Source organism: Chelmon rostratus, chromosome 12 (assembly GCF_017976325.1).
Source record: "Chelmon rostratus isolate fCheRos1 chromosome 12, fCheRos1.pri, whole genome shotgun sequence".
NCBI lineage: Eukaryota > Metazoa > Chordata > Actinopteri > Chaetodontiformes > Chaetodontidae > Chelmon > Chelmon rostratus.
The window spans coordinates 12,482,524-12,503,445 of record NC_055669.1 but is presented as its reverse complement, the minus strand read 5'-3'; the positions used below and the strand labels follow the sequence as shown (position 1 = coordinate 12,503,445).

The following is a 20,922-nucleotide window of genomic DNA, read 5'->3' as shown; positions in this document are numbered from 1 at the left end:
TCAGGCCACCATCCGGAGAAAGCATAACGTTACACGACCACTCTGTTTTATTGTCAAATACAATTTGACACCATGCAAATTTTCATCTTTGCTGTTTTCCAGTCCACCGCTCGCTTTTAGCATCGTCCAACTGCAAATTCCGATGATTGACCAGCGGCCGGAATATCGAATATCTTCTCACTGTCATGACGACACTCTCTGAGAGACAGAAAAATATGACAAGTAGGTGAGTCCACAGATACGTTGTAAAAAGTAAAGCCACTAACACTAAAAGATATTCATTTCAAAACAAAAAGTTAGGCTCTCACAAGATATCTTACAGTACAGGACAGCAACCAAAACTCAAAACCTAGCGTAATTATCAAATACACACATTTGACAGTCTAGTGAAGACTTTTCTGGGCTATTAAGACAATTTTTCTGATCATCTATGATTTTTCATAAATAGATGGTGCTAATACCAGTATATAAGTCTACCTGTGCATTGTGTTGTCATGATGGGAACTGTTGCATTCTTTCGGAGATGAGCTCCAGCTCTCCTCTTCAGGCCCATGTTCTCCAGCTCCAGCTTTCTGATTTCCGACCGCATCGCGCTGATCACCCGGATAATCCTCTGTTCGCTGTCCATGGTGCTGACCACGCACATTCCCACCCTGCCTGCGTCCAGCCCACCACACGACCCCATCAGACCCGTAAATACGCAGTTTTGTACGTGTACACCTGCAGACACCTATGTCCCTTTTTCATTCAAAGTTGATCTGAAAGCTCAACATTGGGCCTTCAAAGAAAGAGGCAGCCAATCAAGAGCAGCAATCTGGTCTGTCATCAGAGCACTGATAGTCTGGTCACATGATGGGGAGAGTGGTATTTTCTTCGTAGTGATCTGATGCCTACCACTTTCTCCTCCTGTTAAATATTAATCTACTCTGTCAACGTAAAGCAACAATAGGTACTTGGGAGAGGCGCTGCCTTTGGTCTGACAGTCTTTGTCATGGTGATGGGTGACCTAGTTCTCCTTTAACCCTGTAAGGTCCAGTTTTTGCTATACTAACAAAAAAATGGCAATTGTTTGTTTTTTAAAAGACCATTTTGCATAGTCAGTGGTTCCTATTGTTTAACCCTGCAATGCTATTGGATGGTAAATATGTTTATATTTCCGGCCATCAGGCCATGAACTCACACAACCTGCAAACTTTGGGGGTATTTGGGCCTTACAGGGTTAAACCCAGACTACTTCTCAATGTGGCTAAAATGCATAAAGATGGACATAGAATGGAGTTTCTTACATTTGCATATTTGCAACATATTTATCATCAATCTAAACCTTCATTTTCTACACTGATATCCACTTAATGAGGGTTCATGCAGACAGTTTTTCTGCATTTATACACATCTAAGAACGAAATGCACACTGTTAAACTCATAGCAGAGTAAAAAGTGCAATGAATAACCAGATGACTGCTGTGTGTTCATGTGTGTGTACTTATAATTTACTTATTTTTAGTGTACGAGGCTTTACAGTAAGAACACCTATGAATCGCATGTGCACCATCTAGAGATGATACTATGATTCATTGAGTGTCTGGTGCTGCTCTGCTGCTCTCTAGTGTCCCAGCATCATGTTTTAAAGAGCAACACCAAGCAAGAAAACATTGTTTCACTGACCTCTTCTGGTTGAAATTGTCATGTCTGTAGGATGTCTGACAACAACAGTGACGCCAATCACCTTCCACAACACTGGCTCTGCTTTAGATTGCATTATAAATTTGTGTCATGGACACTGGTAGAGACCAGCAGACACCAAAAACATGAACACCGTAGGAACAAGATTAGTTGATTCACTGGGGCATGATCAGATTAAGGTAGCTCTGTCTGGCGGTATAATGTCATCTTTACAGACAGATGTGAAAGATCGTAATATTGCATGGATGTCAGAGATTTTTGCCAGATGTTCTGCATAGATAGATAGTATCACGCACTCTTTGTAGATTCATCACTCTGAATTCAAGCAGGAGGCGAGTTGAAGCAGGGCATCTTCCGCAGTATGTAGCTGAATCAGGTGCTTCTCTGTTCTCAGCACAGAAAACTTCCAAGGAGAAAAAGCGAATGGAGCAAAATGATTTACAGCTGTTAACTGTGCAAATAGAATCACATTTAACACTACTGTGTTTCCATTAGAGGCAAAATTGACAGACATACATAGTCATCCTAGAACAGGTGTACAGTACACATGGAGGCCTTCTACAAGTAATGTGGGGTTTTGGATGTCTGAGAAGACGAGGGGACTGTATTTTTGGAAGACATGTCAATAACCCCTCTGCTGCATACAGTACCTTAACTGCCACACATTTCCATAATGTTACCTGTGCCTACAGTACATGTCCACTCAGTCATCATGTTTGACTCTCTTTCTCTCTTGAAAAGACCCAATTGGATGCTTCTTTGGAATACTCAGGAGGTGAAGCTTGACTACCAATCATCCATCGATCACATATTAAGGATGTATTCAAAAGACTTAGAGCAGCCATGTCCAAACTATTCCATAAAGGGCCGTGTGGCTGCAGGTTTTCGTTCCAACCAAGGAGGAGCGCACCAGGCTGGACTCATTTAATCAGCTGATCTCCCCTTTCAGCTGATAACTAAGGGATCCCTTGATGTTGATTGGTTGGCCTGGTGTGCTCCTCCTTGGTTGGAACGAAAACCTGCAGCCACACGGCCCTTTGTGGAATAGTTTGGACATGCCTGACTTAGAGAATTGCACACATGTCGGATAAGGAAATGCTGTGCATTGCCTTTTTTCAGGTAACATCCTCTCTGATATCAACAGTAAGAATGGTGTCATGTAACTGTGGTTTTGTCACAGGAAGTGCTACAGCTACAACCCCAAAGTGTGTGTTCAGATGTCATGTTAGTGTTTTTGCGGAGAGTGAGCTCTGTGTTGACTTACAACTTCGTAAGTTCAGCCCGCCAGTTGTAGTGCATCTAATTTAGCAAATTTCAAAAATCATGGGCAGATCACAATTTACTTCATCCTACAGATGGAAGATAAAATACATCTATATCTAATATTTGGTTATCTGTGAACTCCTCATTGACTTGACTGCTAATTTTGCTTGGTGACTTTGCAAACAGACCTCCATGACACACATTTGAGTAGCCGAGTAGAGCATAATATCAAGTTGCCTCTTTGCTTGTGTTGTTTTGACATGAAATTACAGACTCTAAGTTCCACCCATTCCGCAGTGTGGTGTGTAAGCTGTTCGTCTGCTGATAACAACCCCCTCAGTAACTGAGAGATAAACTGTAGACCCAGCTCACACAAGATGCTGACAGTGCATGTGACAGATATACATTGTGATTGTGGAAATGAAGACTCCGCAGAGTGAAAGATGTTTGTGTGAAGTGGTGTTAAATTGTCCCACACAAAGTCACCCCTTTCAATAAGAACAGTATTAATTACACAATACATTCAACATTCACTTTTGAGCTCTACATATCATACCAAAGATCCCCAGCAGGTGGCATATGCTGTGCTATGAGTTTAACACAATTAGGCCTAATTCATTTGAGCCTCACTCCATGTGCAAGCACATGACATCCTCCAGCAGCAGGGTAAACCCAAAGGACAATAGTATAAAGTGATGCATTTGAAAGCAGAGGTAATTGATTTTTTGCAAGTGATTACAGAAGCAGAATTTAATACGCTGCTTGTGATTTCAGCTCTTTTCATCGCTGCTACTTGCTTTGCAAACATGACACCAGAGACTCAGGACAAATGCGGCTCCCTTCAGAATCCCATACTCATCATTTTAGCCAAGTTGCTGTTGACCCGGCGCCAACACCACAAAACAGGACAAGTAATTTAATTTGCCACTGCTGCCGACCTTGAAGCAGGGAATGTAGGCTACCAGAATCCCAATAGGGAGGCTTGAAGAAAACGTCCTGGGAGCTGAGAGAGGGGTCACGCTGTTGTGCCTGTAGCATCACACACAGCCTCCTCACCTCTGCAGGAGTGATTATGTCCTTCAGGTTTGCATATAGAAGTTGAAGATGATTGTATATTCTTATTTTTTAAGAATTAGGCCACAGCCTGTGACCAATAATGTGATAATATCATCACTCTGTTATTTAATTTTACCAGCTGTGGGCAGTTATAAAAGTTTAAAGTCGTAGTCAAGGCTAAGGTTTTAAAGGTCAATACTGTGCTCTAAATCAGGCCCGTTTCATGGCATGAAATCTGAAAAATGACAAGTATGCAGTGCTTCCCCAAAAATGTTCCCTCATCCAAGTGGAAAGGACTGCACTTGTTATCAGGGAGTTAACTCCATCGTGGCGACATTTGATATGACTGGCCGAAGCACTCAGTTAAAGGTCAATATTGACCTAATCCCAGGCAAGATGAGCACCTACGTAAGATTTATATAAGATAATGACTCACTGGATATGTCACACTGAAGTCTAGAAAGTGTCACCTCCCCATACAAGAGGCACTAAATAGAGCAAATGGCATAGAAGTGCAGGAGAAATTAGGTCACATCTGCTTTTATTATGTGACACATGCCAAGGATCCCAAGGTACCTTTATCAGTCATGTTTACATATCTCAGGGGATATGTGACATGACATGATATTTGGATGCGTTGGCATCTCTGTTGAGAAGATCACGTACCTTGAAGCCTGAGGGTGTTCTGGAAAGCCTTGCAGCAAGATGAAAATGATGCTGATATTTCACAAACTACGTGGTCATCGTGTGACTTGTCACCACAATGACAGTGATGATATGACATTAAGAGGTTGGATCAATTCTCAAATCCCTTACGTAAAATATGTGTTCTGTTACTTTGTAACATGTTAGCAATGTCTTTTGTGCAGACACATTCCCAATCCCATCTCTCATCACCCCAAGGGAACAAATGCACCAATATCCTCTTCCTGCCATGTGATGTGATGCGATCTGATCGTAATTACGACCATAACTTGTTGCCCCGTCGAGGTGACACCTTAAATCACCCCGGTGAAAATGTCCTGGGTCAGAATTCAATATTGGTCGTAAAATCTAAATATAAGGCCCCGGAGACTAAGCTGTTTCACAGAGCACTGTGGTAGCTCTCTGGCGAAAACACACACAGAGTAATAAGGCTTGAAAGTGGAGCCACTGCTGCTTACAAGCGAGCGTCTACCCTTGGGAATGTTAGTGCACTGTTTGTGAGATGTTGTAATAACTTTGAAGAAGTGTGTTGAAAGGAACTTTGAATCCTGTGCTATGCATCCTTGTCTTCCAGCATGCCAGCGTTTCAAATAGAGACCTGTAGGTGTTCCAGCCACTCGGCACCGTCTTTAATGACATAGCTCATAGCCACAGTCCCATCCAGCAGCCCTCATTATGACTCAGTAATCACAGGCTGCATTTGTTTTTCTTTTCCTCTCTCCTCTCTCTATCTCTCTCACTGTGTCTTTTTGGAAACCTATACGCCTCTGTCTCTCTCCCCTCGTCTGTGTGTCCTCCACTGAGCAAGACAAATCCAGTAGTGAGCAAGAGCTGCTACTGGAGAAAGTGTTTGTTGACTTTTCGGCACAGACTGGTGCTCTGTAGGGGAGCAGTCTGTTATTTATGGCTCAGGCTTCTGTGATTGGCTGAGGAGAGATATAATTATGTCTGGCACTCAGCTTAGCTAGTTTTAGAATTACAATAGGTGCCATGTTGAGTTCACTGGTTGCTATGGTACTAAGTGGAAAGTCTTGTACTGTATAGAACATGTTGTTGATATAGACTTATGTCTGGTGTGGAACCCCTTTTCCATACTTACCCTCATCCCAATAAGGCATAGGTCCTTAACACCATGTAATAATTCATCACTGATATTGTTATACAACCTGAATTCCACACATACTCAATTTAAAACAGTGAAGAGACAATATATTGAACGTTTTACTTCAGCTTCATTGATTTTTGTAAATATCTGCTTATTCTGTATTTGATGCAGCAACAAACAAATTCAAACAAGTCGGTTCAGGAGCAACAAAAGACTGGGAAAGTTATGGAACGCTCCAAAAACACCTGTTTGGAACATTCCACCGGTAAACAGGTTCATTGGTGACAGGTGATAGTATCATGATTGGGTATGAAAGGAGCATCCTGGAAAGGCTCAGTCGCTCACAAGCAAGGATGCAGCAAGGTTCACCACTTTGTGAACACGTGATTGTATAAAGGATTTTACTACATGGGCTCAGGAACACTTTTTAAAACCACTGTCATTAAACACTGTTTGCAAATGAACGTATTTTACATGGCGTCCCAACTTGAATGGAATGAGGATTGTATCAGATTAGAGACTATCTGGGATTTTGTTTGTGTTCAAGGACAGGTTTGCTATTTTGTGAATTTTGTCCTTTTATGGTTCATGTTGGAGGCACTTTCAGAATGGATCTTTTGAAGGCCATTATGAGCAGGAGGAATGATAACAGAAAGAAAAAAAAACTATTTCAATGTTTTTATGGGCACTTGACTATTGTTGTGAGAAAAAAAAATGTCCCATCCTTTAATCTCTTGATATGGCATAAATTATGTTTCTTTACCAGCAAAGTGCTTTACACACTAGTTACAGGTGAATCAAATTACCTGCAGTGCACACTACATGTAATTTATCACATCTCAAAATTTGTCTTTAAATATTTTCATCATCCTCAAATTCTTTATCATATTTTCAGCAAGCATAGCAGTATAACTTCTTTGCTATGAAATCGATACTCTGTGTTTGATGTTTGACTAAATCCCACTCTTCTTTATGTTTAAAAACAAACAAGTGAAGCAGCAGAGGACATAATGGAACTCAGCTTTGCATTTGAATATTTAGAATAGAAGTTGGATGACTGATGCATTAGAACAACCCACTCCCGATTGGTTGTTTTTTTTATGAATTCACTTATTTAACACTGGACACCTGGCTGTTATCTAAATGTACTGGCAAGACAGTCTGATGGTATTTAATGTGCTGGAAAGATAGTCTGATGGTATTTAAATAATAACATCAGACTGTAATTTAATGTTTTATTGATGTCTTTTGTAACTTGATAGCCTCTAGTTATGAAGTTCCTCATCTAATTGCATGCTGGGGTGATGACTGTTGCTGAGCTCATCGTTCACATAAATGCTGTTTGACGGCAGAAGGATTTTCCAAGGAGGTGCAAAGATTTCCAGTGAACTGCACTACATACGGAGGGGTCGGATATGGAAGAGGCAGGATAAACAGCTCTCAACAACCGTCTTAATAGTTGGTGAAGTTACAGCCAGAGACTCACTAAATCACCAAATTTTCTTTAAAAACTGCAAGGGGAGATTAATTAAATCAATAGTCCATGTCACAAGAGGCGTGAATAATTGTCTTTATAAAAACAGTTATGAGGGGATAACACCATAGAAGCCTGTATGTCCTCCTTATGCAGGGTGGTCAGACAGGGACCTTGAATAGACTAATGGGATTATGTCAGTTATTCCACACACTTGCAGTAAATCGGCAGCCATGCATTTGTGTGCTCCCCATAGGAGGTGGGAGGCGAAGATGAGACTTCATCTCTGCACCACAGATAATCCTTTTGTGTCCTCCATACCATGGCTTATGCGATCACTGTCTCCATTAATACATGTGCAGCCATATCACAAGCAGAAAACACAAGGATGGGGCGGGAGTAAAGACTCAATGAGTAATCCTCATCTAATCCATTTATTTTAAATACGTCGGCTGCCATGGTTAACAAATAGTGACGTGTCTGTTATTTTCATGAGTACCGCTGCTGTGCCCAGTCTCTTTTGAGAAAGGGAAACACACGTCAACACGTTAAATTTTATTTTCCTCTTTCAATCTGTGTTTTTTTTAGCAAACGATTGCATGTCACAGTAATTTAAGCAGTTTGAGTCACGTATTTCTCTAGTTATAGGTGTATTTATATCAAACAAGTTGGAAGGAAATGTTTTCATTTTGTACACTTAAACACTAAAATAGAATACTATGTATGTTGTGAAAGCAGAAGTTGAGTGCCTGCCTCCTCTCTCTCTCTTTCTCACTCTGTCACATGAAAATCAGCCAGATCACGATGGAGAAAAAAAAAAGCACTTCTAGGCCCGCAGCATCTAGTTTCATTGCCGAGTGGAGTTATAAAGATTACATGACACAGTGTCAGCTCAGTGCTTAGTGTAAGTATAGACCCTCTGATTAGTCCTCTTTTCGCACCTAATTACTGGTGTGATTTTATGACAAGCTGATGTGACAGTGGCCAATGTGTCTCAGTCATCATCTCAGAAGATAAGATGATAATAAAAGTGCCCAAACTGGAAGTTTAAAAAAGCTTTGTTAAAACATTTTCATAGTTCCCATTGTGCAGTGTTATGACTTTTAGACCTACGTGGTAATTAAAATGTTTCCTCCATATAACAACATTTGATTATTACCTCTCTCTGTCCCTCTTTCTCCAGCTCCTTGCTGTAGCTATAGGCATGCAATAGTGCCACTTGCAGACTGCAGTGTCCAGAGAGCCCTAAAAAGGGAAGGAGTCTCACTCTGATTCCTGGCAGCTCACGGAGCGGAGGAGGCTAAATTAGGCCTGGTTTCATTGACTTCCATTCCCCCGAGTCTTAGCAGCCCTGCAGCCCAGAGGAGGGGAGGCCGTCTGGTGCTCAGGGCCTCTGATGCTTCCTCAGAGCTTCTCCAGACAAGCCTGGTAAGTTAAAATATCAGATGGATAGATGATACATCTAGAAAGCCTGACATGAGAGGTTGAATCTCTTGATAATATTATGAGTAACATAATAAAGGTTCTATGATGTTTAACCTTCTAGCATCAATAAATCATTACCAGGTTAACTTCAGTTGGCGTGTGTGGACACAAGCTATCTGGCCGATTGAATTATAAAGTATTTCCTTCTGAGATTGTTTCCCATGAGAGATTTTGAGAGACCTGAAGGGGTACGACCATGCATTATATCCCAAGAAAAAAAAGAACAAATTAGAGAAAAGTCATAAAAAATGAACATTATTTTGTGTAACAGAAATGTTTTTTTCTTCATATCTTTTAATGAACTTGTGATACCTCAGATTCATGTTGACTAACTGCATAGGGGGGTCTAGTTGGGAAAACATACTATATGGTACACAAAGAAATTGCTTGGTAGAGGACAGGAAGAGGTCTGCTGAACTTTCAGCAACTAAAACATTAATGGATTATTCCCCTCAACTTCTTCATTCAGCTACTTCATTAGAACTGTATAGGCTGAGGTGTATAGAAATCTGGCTTCAAAAGTAATTTTGAAATGCTGCTAAATCACACAGATGCACTCTTTTAACTATATTTTGAAATTTTGAAATATTGTTTTGTGTATAAAAAGTCACCCAAATGCCAGAAATATGGTCTGAAAACCTCATTATATGCAGTGTATTGGTATTACTCGCTTCAAGTATGAAGTGTGATAACATTGTTAGCAACATGAAACAACATGCAGAGTTTGTGAAATATGTGGTGTCATAAACACTAGAACATCGACATGAGACAGATGCTGCAACTTGTCTTGATCTTCTGTTTATGGCAAATATGCCAAGATTTCAAAATTAGTTTAGTAATGATGTTTTATGTTAAACAAATAAAGTGTGTTAACCATCAGGTAATGTGTTGCACATAACATTCAACTGCTTTTTTTTGTTTTCTGCTGATAAAATGCTTGTCTGCCTCCCACTCTCCTCTGCTGTTTCCCCTTTGCTGTGCTGTCCAGTGTGATTGACCGTGTCTCTTTCTCTGTGCTGGCAGTCGGAGACAGGTGCTGAGTGCTGCTGAGTGTTGCTGTGTGTGTGGGCTCCAGGGGCCTGGTTCAACATTCCAGCAGTATTTTGATAGACACAGTCCTTGGGGGAGGAAGCGGAGGAGGCCAAATGCCCGCACCAGCCTCACAGAGGAAGAACTGAAGGGGTAAGTGAAATCCTGTGGAAGGATTGTGATAACATACTGCAAGTCGCCTTTCTTTTTAACTCCCTCACCAGCAGCCTTTGCAGCTTTTACAACACCCCACTTCCTGATTTAAAAAGCAGTTTCACTGCTTATCTTTCAGGCTGCAAACTGGTCTAATGCTGCAGGAAGTTCCTCTTTTCACACACTCACAGGCTGCAAGCGAGGGTATGCATATCTCTGTGTGCATATACATTAGACACAAAGAGAGTACACACCGCGGTAAAAATGGAGGGAAAGAGGAAGTTATGAAAAGGGGATGCAGAGAGAGGCGGGGAAAATAACAAGGTGTCCATATTTGGCATCAGTAGATAATGCAGGCAGAAGATGCAAATTAGATAAGGAGTGGTTGTCATGGAGACTTGATGTTGCGCAGTGATGGTTCGCTGTAAACCTGACCACATTTGTGGTATGGCCGTTGCCAAGCAAAAGGTGCTATTATGAGAGTGAGAGAAGTAGAGGAAGAGAGAAACGAAGATGTCAGTTTGTCCCACAATGCACTGCGGCAGCGTGACCTCTCTTGAAGTGACTTTTTGTGTCCCAGTGGCACGTCAGCGTTAGACAGACACACAGGTAAGCTCACTGGCTTTAAAATCACTATTGGTAGGATTAATGTCTGTTGACAGATTCAAATGACTCTTGTTATTGTTCAGTATTTTCTATTCATTTGTTTAATAAGCTTCCAGATTTTATGTAATTAATAGCAGTAATAACTTTATTTATATAGCACCTTTCACGTATAAAATGCAGGTTTACAGTATGACATTAAAAACAAAATACAATAGAAAAAATGCAAAAAAATACATACTTTTTAAAAAATAGAATGAATGATCCGATGAAAAGACAAACAAATAAAAGTAGGAAGGAAGATAAAACAGAATTGTCATGATTCCCTCATGCAAAAGTTTCTCTGATCCTTTGCAAAGACAGAAAGACAATATTTGCAGTACTTTTCTCTGTATACAACTTTGTCTAATGTTTCTCTGTGCTGTGAATTGTTTAATGAAAGTTTGTGACTTAAGGAGAGTTGATTTAATATTTGCAGCAGTGTCACTGCTGACTACATTTAGACAGGAAAATAGCTGAAAGTTGGAGTGAAAGGCCTCTTTGCAAGGGGTGTTTCCATTTGTTTTCATTTTATCTCTAAGATAAGCTTCAAGCTTGAATGGGGCATACGCATGCACACACACACACACACACACACACACACACACACACACACACCCACACAATGGTGTCAGATGGGGACAAGACACTGTGCTATTTCCTCTCTCTATATTTCAAACCCGACAGCTTGAATTGCACCTGCTTCCCTTCACTGCGTCAAAGTGGAAAAAAGTTAAGAGAAAGCCACAAAATATGCAGCAGGAAAACATGGCTGCAAATTCACACCAGAAACCGAGTATTTGTCAGCATATGCACATTCACAACTTGTACCGCTTTCTTTCATGTACATATTTAGTAATGCGTAGCATATTTACAGTAGAACATCTTTGAAGGAGTATCCCACGTATTCCTAAGTAAATCATCAACATAGGCAGAAGTTGTCTGAAGTGTAAAAATTACCACAAAGCAATATTTTGCTTTTTCATTATGTTGCCTCTAAAACTCGTGGGAAACCTCCAGCCTGCGAGACAATTCATAAATACAAAAATGGCAACTCAGAAATACAAAAAAAAATATCTCTAGACAGCATTTTTTTCTGCAATAAAAGAAAACACCATAAGATAGTAGACTACCACATTCTTGTGGGTGGACCCTGAAGGCGACACGAATGTGATGGTTACTTATCATGACATCTATAATAGCGACTGTCAAGAAAAGATGCAGAATGTTGTGCTGCTTTTTTGTTGTTGTTGAAGTAAAAGACACGACAGTGTGCCTTAGTTAGTTTGTGGGGACATGCTCACAGCGATGGAAAAGGCCAATCTCGACTCATTACAGCCTCAAACATGCTGAAGTGGATGAGTGAATGTGATGAACAAACATGCTCGGATAAAGTTAACGCCCTTCAGTGGAGTTTGGATGTCCAACAAGCAGGTTTCACAAGACCACGTTCTGTCAGAGACAGTGTTGTGCAAGCAAGTTTTAGCAAACAGCTAAGAAGCTGAAACTTCATTCAGAAGGAGTATTTGTGAAGGAGCTGCTTCCATCGGACAAGTAAAACTGAAAAGCTGTGGCAATTGCAGCTGGAATTAGGAAACACTGGGTGTCTTCTACTCTGAAAGAACAAAAGCCTGCTATGACATCTGCATGTACTGATGAGTGTGCAAAACTCCTTCAGGCAACAGCGTTCAGCATATGAAGTAAACAAAAGTAACTTATCACATTTATTACGCCTTTTTTATGTGGAACCAGTCAATGTTCCTGACAACATACCGCCAGGGTGGGAAATTAAGTTTTTTGCAAATCTGAAAATCTACCAGCCACTGACAGATAAATCTTTTAATTCATCAGCCACTCAAACAGTAAATCGTTATTTTGTGTCTGAAATCTACCAGCTGCTTTCATATTTTACCAGTAATTTCCCACACAAAGTCATTGAGCTGCAAAGTGACTACAAGCTCAAGGCTAGACACAACAACCTCCCTCTGCTTGACTTCTGTAAACCATATGCACATTGTGTCTGTAAAGAAAAGACACAGTTCCACTCAAGAATGGCCGACCCCAACCTGGAAAACCAGCTGCAAGTAGCATCATCGTCACTACCGTCTGACATCAGGTGCATCGCCAAAGCCAAGCAGCTCCAGCCATCGCATTAGAGGTTAATGTGATATATGTGTTCAATAATTTAATATGGACCTCGAAGGAAGTTATAAAAATTGAAATGGCCCTTGATAGGAAAAAGGTTCCCCACGCCTGACCCAAAAATAAGCCATAGTGAAACGACTGACGTCCTGCTGTGAGCCTATCTGCAGGACTGTGTACTGCTGCTGTTGTTGCTGTGATGGTCTGTAATGGGAGTGTCATGTGTATTTGCGGCCTCAGTGATAGATGAGCCGTCAGAGTTTGGCACACAAAAGCTCTGGGACATTTCCTCAGTGGAGTGAGAGTTCACGTCAGCCAGCCAGTGTCATTTGCAGAGGGCTGGGAAATAGCAGAGCGCTGAGATGATTGGGAAGCTTAAGGTGGAACGTTGCGATCATCAGGGAGGAGGGAGAGGAAGGGGCTGACAAAGGGGAAAGGTTAGGATTCGATGATTTGACAGAGACACAGGGGTCACCCATGCTATACTGTGTTGGCTTAGGGTTAATGTGATTGATTCTTGAAGATTAGAATGTGACAGAGCTTCTCGAATATTCTGCTCTTTCTTGCAAAACAACTTTTTTTACTCTGCTCTTTTGCAATTTAGTATTTCCCTTCCCTACATTTGAAGGGCCAATACCAATGACAGATTAAAAAAAAGAACAAAAGCCATGCAACAGAGAATCCTACAATTCCCACAATGCAACTTTCTCAGACTTGACAACACTCCAGAGCCATTAAAGACATTATTCAACTGTTTTTCACAGGCTGCGTAGCATGGCCAGTTCACTGATCTTGATGTGTAAAATCAGTGGTATTCCCCTTTAACTGCACCACATACACACATACACACACCTTCCTGTTTTCAGTTGGTTAACATTTGAATGTGTGTGAACAGTTTGCTCAACCCCAGTCTGTTGATTCGTGTTGCTCTTTGCTCATACTTAAACAGCTCCACAGCCTCATTGATCTACTAGAGAGAATAACGGTCAAACCATCCTCTTATCTGTGAGATAGGAGGCGTGTGGAGCAGGAAGTTACAATATGTGGCTGATTTCACTTCAGTAAAAGACACGTAAACTAGAAAAGGAGAAATAGGCTCCTGTTGTACATTTGATCAGATTATATGCAGAATGAAAGTTGTAGACGTGAATGAGCAAACCATCTGGTAACTGCAAGGCTTGGCTCTACGTCTAATTGGACTGGGGGAATAGGGATCTGTGGATTGTGACAAATAGACAAGTGGTTGTGGTTGTTCGGGGGCAAATTTAAGAGAATTAAGATGTAGTCATAAGTGAGAGAAAGCAATGAAAAGACTCATGGTGAATGGTAATGAATAGGAAATATGGACTCGCAGGGCAGAGGAGTAAATGAAGGACGCAGAGACAGAAAGGAGCAGAAGCACTGGCACGCACTCAGCTGCAGCAGAAGAGGGGAAATTCCACGTCAGTGTCTGAGTTTCGCAGAGAGACCAGATCTTTGGAGGCGTTGCTAATGCGTCTCCTATTGAGCCAGAGCGGCATCAATCACTATGTTTCTTCATTATGGGTCAAGAAAAACTTCATTTGGAGGTTAGCGTGACCTGCTGCTTCCATTGATCATCATTTAAACAGATCGCTCTGCTAATCTAAGACGTACTGTATGTGCTCTAGCACGGCTGTTTCCATGGTTGGAAGCGGATCTCCTTCCATCACTAATGAATGATGGTTGAAAATAGATCCAGGCATGCCCATTGCTAATTATGGCACTGTCCATCAAAACACGATCATCTCAGAAAAAGTAGTACTATGGCGTCTACCTTTTGCCTGAAGTGTACACCATGTGTTTTGTTCTGTCTGAGCATATTGGCACATTGCACCAGAATGTTGGCTAGGTAAAGGGTTAGCACTGCAGCTAGGGCTCTACCACAGATTGTCACCCGGGGTTTAAGGGCCTGCTGTGTAAATTAGAGATGACTTATCACCAGCTTTGCATCGTACAGAGCTGTGCAGAAGTAGAAACTGGTCCAGTGAGCAGCGGAAGGGGTGGACAAGAGAGAGAGATGGTTTTACACAGGAGAGGCAGTGGTATTATGCATGTATATGCAAATGCACCGAAAAAAAAAAACGGTTCTCACATCTCCCTAAAAACATTGGTGCAGGTGTGCAGTCAAACCGGATTCAGCTGCAATGTGTGGAATGTGCTGTCTGTCTATGTGAAAATACATTTCAGAGCAATTTTCAATTTTCCAAACAGGCAGCGTCATGAATGCACTTTGTCCATGATCACAATCAGATGAAGTGAGTCACAGTGACAATATGCGGGATCAGTCAGAAAACTTGGCGTCGGCACACGGCTCAGAATCTGTAAAGATTCCTGCAGATGCCAAGGCCACCATCTCCATGGCTACCGGATATTACAGCATCAGGTCCAAATCAAATTCTTGGAGGCTCCTTTAGCCTCTCTGGTTTTCCCCAGGATACAAGGATTGTGGCGGCAGAAGCCTTGAGTCAACAACAATACAGGAGAGTTGGCAGCAGCAGTCGCCTCAGCGTTGTCTCGGTTAGCCTTTTTTATTATATGCCGCTGACCTACAACCAAACTGCACTGCTTGGCATCTTGGAACATTTCATTTCCACAGTTATTTACACGCTCTGTGTTACTCTGAATGTATAACCGCTTTCAAGCGTGGTCCAGTTTGATTTAGTGCAGTTCAGTGTGTCCTGCTTTTATAGTGTGGGCAAGAGCTCTGAGTGCAAGGCTGAGCTAAGGTGTCTGGGGGTTGCATGCCACAGCAGAAAGGCAGTATGAAAGAGAGAGAGAGGGCGATCCAGACAGAAGCCAGACCTAATCTGTCGCAAACTCCCTGCAAATTTCTTTCCGTAATTCTTTCCTCCACACCCCTCAATCTATTCAATTTTTCCAGCTGGTGTTTTTCTCCTATTCATCCTAACCTCATTAAATCTCTTGTTTCTGTCTTACTCTGTCCTCTCTGGTCGTATTTAATACGACTACCCCAGCTTTTACTTCTGGTACCCTTCCTCACTCTGCTTGACCTTTTCTCGCGTCTATGTTACTAATTTCCCTTCACTTCTCCTGATTTATCTTCTTGCTGTGTTTTCCCAATGTTTCCTTCCTCCCTCCCTCTCTCCTTCCTCAGCTTCACTGGATAGGCAAGGGCAGTGTTGCTATAACTGAACCAGCACTTCCTGGTGTTGTTTTAGGGGGGTGGGAGGTGGGGGGGCGTGGCCAGCCTTCAGTGAGGAAGAGAGGGAGGGAGAGGGGACTGCAGGATCTGTATGCCCAGTGCAGTCAGGGCTCCCTCCTCCTCCTCCTCCTCCTCCTCCTCCACAGCTGTTGCTACTGCCACCCAGCGAGCGCCACTTTCCTCGGGCAGCAGACAGACGATCCAGAGGCTGGGGAGTCAGTAGAGAGACAGCCCAGCCCGTCTCAGCACAGCTCAGCACAGCCCAGCTCAGCCACTTCAAGAGGCAGGGGAGGGGAGACACTAGCGCACACAGCCAACGCTGCAACGCGCACACACTCACACAATCACACAGACAAACACTCCTCCTCTCTCTCTCTGTCTCTCTCTCTCTCTCTCTCACTCTGGTGCTCGGCTCCGCACGGTTCCTCCACTCATTCGCTGCTGATTCACTCGCTCACTCGCTTGCCTCTCTCCTGCCAGTCGCTCTGCCTTGCTGCGCTCTGCCTGCCTGCCTGAGAATGGTCCAGCCGGTGCCTGGGGGTCTGCTGTCGCGGCCTGTCTGAACACACGCATAAACACAGAGTCAATCGACAGGCGGAAGCGCGCACGCACACACAAACTGGAGAGCAATGTGAGAGGTAAGAGCTTGGTTCATAGCCCTCCTCCTTGTCTCATTGGTTTATCTAGATCTTTCCTCCTGTGTGTGCTGCAGTCTTTACTTTCCAAAGTGAGCGTCCGTGCATTGGAGCATAGGTAGAGAGACAGGGATTGTTTGCCTCAGTGTTTGCTGTATGTGTGTGTGTGCGTGCGTGTGTGTGTGTGTGTGTGTGTGTCCAGTATGTGGGCCACAGGGTTAACATCTATTTGTTACAGCTTGTTTTATAGATAAAGGCACACACACAGGCTTGCACGTACACACACAGTAAGACACATTCTTGGCTCAAAGCAGACAGTCACACAATAGCTACTTCCTGAGGGTAGCGCTAGTTAGCAAGAAAATTTGCTGGTGTGTGTGCATGTGTGTGTTTGGAGGGCCGTGGTTGTTCCAGGAAGCAGTGGAGAGGATCAATAGATCACCCACTCAGCTTTCATTCCCTCCGTCTGACTCAACATTGGACATGTTTGGAGTTATCCTGCAGGGCTTGGTTAACATGGGGAATGGTAAAATTTGATTCTCGCTTACCTCTTCCCTCCCTTGCTGCGTCAGCCTAAAGGGGGAAGCATGGTTTTGCATGTGTGTATGTGTGCTCCTGCGCGTGTGTGCGCTGTGTAAGGCAAACTCCCGCCCCGTTGCATGTAAATTATGTGTGACATGTGAAGCTGCTGCTACCTTATATGGTGAGCACAGTATTTCAGTACAGTTGGATCTTGCCAAGCATTCCGGGTCGCGGGAGGAGAGAGTGTGTGAGAGGGTGACTCTGTCTGTGGGAGTGTGTGTGTATGTGTGTGTGTGTGTGACTAAGTGAGTGTTTTCATGCGTCTGACAGAGGGGGAGTAACTGAGAGAGAAGAGGAAAGTTGAAGAGAGAAGGAAAGAGGGGCAAGAACGAGAGAGAGACAGAGGGAAGGAGACCCAGTAAATGGAGGGATTTAACTTGTCGATGTTTAAACGTGAGTGAAAGTAAGTAGCTTCTCACTTTATTAAGGCTTTGGGGAGATAACGTGAGATTGGCCTGTAATGTGTTTCTGTCTTTCAGCGGTTAAGACTGTCTGTGTGGATCATGGGAAGGTAAACGGACCGAAAGTGTGTCCTTATGTGCGATTGTGTTGGGCTATTTGTCCGATTTAAATACAATAATGTCAAAGTTTTTTTGCAGCCATTCATTCTTTCCAAAACAGCAGGGCATGATTCTGGTAAATACATTACGGTATGTGAAAGGCAGAGGATCTTCAGAGCTTCAAACTTTAGGCTTCCTTCCCTCCTCTCCCCTTTTTTGTCCCTCTCCTCACCACCTCTTCTATCCCCACCCCACCCCTTGCCTCTCTGGGTTTCCTCTTAGTGGTGTGTCCGTGGTTGGGGCGATGATGAGGAATGTTGTTGTTGTGACTTAGAGGGTGGCTCAGACAGTAGCACACACACAAGTACGCACACACAAGCAAGCATACGCCACACAGCCAGATGTGTGGCAGATTGCATTGTTGAGACTTTGTAAAATCCTCATGGTAGCTCAGCTGCAGGTAGACTGTCAATTTCTGCCTAGCAGAGGCCTGGGGAACGTGCTCTTGTTGTCAATGTGAATACTGTGGCTAATAATGTCAAAGGTAACGTTGCTGTGTCTGTGTATTGCAGCATATGTGTGTGAACTCAGGTGCAAATTGCTCTGCATTTCTATGTCTTGCCTATGATCTAGGATCTGCCCTACAGACAGGATTATGTGCATGGCTGAATCTGCGATGACAGGTTAAGCCTTTATTACACGGGGGCTTCGCTGTATGTTCCTACTGTGTTATGAACACATTTCAACCCCTCTGAGGAACTGTTTGACACAGCTTTCCTCGAGTAAGACGCCTTCCACTTCATGAAATTCAAAGATAAAGCCAAAACCAACTGACGTCAACCACTGAGATATGGTTTAGTCTTTAACCTGTCCCAATATTTACGTATTTCTGTTCTTTTCAGGTAGCCAGTAATGAATGTTTACCAGATATTGCAGTACAGAGGTAGCAAAGCCAGCCTCTATCTGTATCTGAACTATACAACAGTGCTAATAAGCAGGGCGAGCAGCATGTGGAAGCTGCTGTTTGTGGAGCCAGTAATGAGTGCCTACTTATTTCTTTATTTTTCTGTCCAGGGGTACACGCGTCAACACGAGCCTGTCCTTGTTTTTCCTCACCCCATCAGCTCCTGCTTACAGCCTTGACATCTTAAACCACGCCATCTCTGAAGCAGAGGCAGACGGCTATAACTTTTAATAACATACGCCTGCCCCGATAGTCTCATTCTCTCACTCACAGTCCCTTCCTAGCTACCTCGCTACCCAACCTCTGTTTCTATTATTGTGACAGCAGTGGCTCTGTTTGCCTCGGTATATTAGAAGTAGGGCCCCAACACACGCCAGTGGATGTGGGTGCAGTAGCATGGCCTGACCTCCATGAAAATGACTGACTAAATGAAAATTACACAGATAACTTGCACAGAGGATAAAATTGGTCACCGGCGAGGTATGTTTGCATGTAATATGCTGATAAAGGAGCTAAACGTGCACTGTGTGTGCCCAGCGGTAATGACATACATGATTTGACTCTTGTGTATGCTCGGGGATGGAAGAGATTCTGTTCTGTATGTAAATGAAACATTTTAAGATATCACTAGCTGTGGTTTGAGACTGGCAGTTTGTGCTACTTTTCAGCTAATTTTAATTACAAAAGACTGCTATGTGTTTGGAAAAGACAGAGACTCACACCAATAATTAAGTTAGAAATATATTCTTTTTCATTGGCCTGCTATATTATTTAAGTCTGTATATGCCTTCTATTTTGTTCAAGGGATAACAACTAGGTGAAGCAGTACCTGTATATATACAGATGGGTGCAAATTAAGTTAATAAGATGTTGGTCCACCATGAACAGCCTCAGTGCAACATGGCAGAGATTTTTCATGCCTCTGCACTCTACCGGAGTGATCACCATTCCTCCAAAAGATCTTCTACTGTGCTTGTTCAAAATCTCCCACAGTTACTCAATTGGGATCTGTTCAGGTTGTTCTGAATTTTGTCGTCTGTCTGTATATGTGGAAATCAGCCTGACTATGTCTCCGCACACAGACAACACAAATGTGAGCCAATGAGCCACTCATTAAACCATAAGGCCGGCCATTATCCTCACTGTCCGTTGACTTCACCGCATCCTCACACACACACACACAAAGATGCAGTGTTGCGCACAGTCACATATTCACCACAGTTTAAGGATACTCTGTGCCAGGACACATAGTGGTTTGTGTGTTTGGGTTTGCATTTGTGTCTCTTGTCAGTGTGTGTTTGTGTGTATGCGCATAGCTCTGTCCATGTATGCTAAACAAGAGTCCTGATTGTCTCCAGAGGTTTGTTCTTGGAGGAACCAATAGGCATTGTTTGTTATGCGCTCCTAGCCTAAGACTCACTTTCAGAACCACGTTATTTAATCTGATGACAAATAAGCCAGCTAAACTAATAGCTGAGAGGAGATGATGACTTCATGCTGATGACGATAATGAGGCCGATAACAATACCAGTGATACTCAAATTAACAAGAAATTACTTTCTTTTTGCAACGCCCTCTTGAGCATGCAAGCTCTCATAATTTATAACCTCTATTAATAACAAACCAAACTTCAAGTCTAAATAAATTTCATTCTTTTTAAATTCATTATGCTGTTGCACTAGCCCTTAAACTAATTCCAGGGTACGATCGCTCAAGCCAACATGAAAGGCGCCATCATCAAAAGAAATGCAGTTACTCAGGGATGCACGTGCCATAGAAGAGCTATGGCGGATAGAGCAGCAGCCCTCAGCCTCTCAAGATGTGCATGTGTGTCCGCATGAAACAGATCAAGAGACAGCAAAGAAGAACAAGCTCACGTGTCCATATGTGCACTAGTGTGTATGTGTGTAAGCAAAGGTCAGTGAGGGCAATATTGACATGCTATATTCTGAACACATGGAGGAGCAGCAGCGATGCCTGGGGTGTTGCGTTTCCTCCAGCGTCCTCCACTGAGATGACCTGTGTCAGCACACTGTCACCCTGACTCCACCTCTGTCAATATGCTGAAACCACTCCTTTAACTGAACAGCAGCAAACCGAAAGAGCCCAACGCCTCCTCCTCTGCAGTCAAAACTGAAAATAGGAGCTCAGGCTAAAAGCTACAGTTTGTTACTAGGTTTCATAGCAGACGTTGCACTATAACAAGTAGCTTTTGGTTCAGCTTAATCTCCACTCATACTGCACCTGTTAACCCCCGTGCAGTATTTCTTGTGCGATTTTGCAGAATAGAGCCTCTAGCGGCCCATGACCTATGGTGTTA

The 20,922-nt window shown here is 42.8% G+C and overlaps 1 protein-coding gene across 25 annotated transcripts in view; it reads left to right on the top strand.

Annotated features, from left to right (window-relative positions):
- Positions 1-117: 117 nt before the first annotated feature.
- The window catches only part of mbnl1 (muscleblind-like splicing regulator 1), a 52,448-nt gene continuing 31,643 nt past the window's right edge, over positions 118-20,922 (top strand). For 7 of the 25 annotated variants that reach the window (XM_041949209.1, XM_041949202.1, XM_041949196.1 and 4 more), the window contains exon 1: positions 17,281-17,541. The gene's annotated coding sequence lies outside the window, so the exon portion shown is untranslated. Of the gene's footprint in view, positions 227-8,469; positions 8,715-9,794; positions 9,954-16,236; positions 16,560-17,268; positions 17,542-20,922 lie in introns of those variants that run through there. The other 18 variants (XM_041949211.1, XM_041949203.1, XM_041949200.1 and 15 more) reach the window with 12 other exon arrangements.